The following is a 457-nucleotide window of genomic DNA, read 5'->3' as shown; positions in this document are numbered from 1 at the left end:
CATAATTGGGGCCACTCAAATTATATGGCAGGAGAAGACCAAATTATGTGGCGTAATGCGGCATTTAAAAAAAGTATTAATTTATTATTTGGCACTTATTACACCTGTTAACAGTCCAGGCATTGGATGCACTTCATTAGTACCAGTTTAATACCTAAATATATCAATAAGCAACAAAAAGGTGTGACCAGTCAACCTTTGCAAAAGGCCTCCAACTGCACTTGCAACACGTGCTGTACTTTTTTATTTGATTTATTAACGTTTGAACCCGAATGAGCTAGCAACAAGTTTTTTGTTTTGTAAAAACCTGCAGAATATGCAGCAGATGATGGATTTTAAGAAACGACTCGCGCTTCTTGTCCTTTTTCTATTTCTACCCTTTCGCGGCTCTGTTTGCCGTAATCCCTAAAGCTCGTGACTACACTTCCCAGCATGCTAGTGACCGGAAACGCCCTCC

The sequence above is a fragment of the Lissotriton helveticus genome, chromosome 12 (genome assembly GCF_964261635.1).
Source record: "Lissotriton helveticus chromosome 12, aLisHel1.1, whole genome shotgun sequence".
Lineage (NCBI taxonomy): Eukaryota > Metazoa > Chordata > Amphibia > Caudata > Salamandridae > Lissotriton > Lissotriton helveticus.
This window is presented reverse-complemented; position numbering follows the sequence as displayed.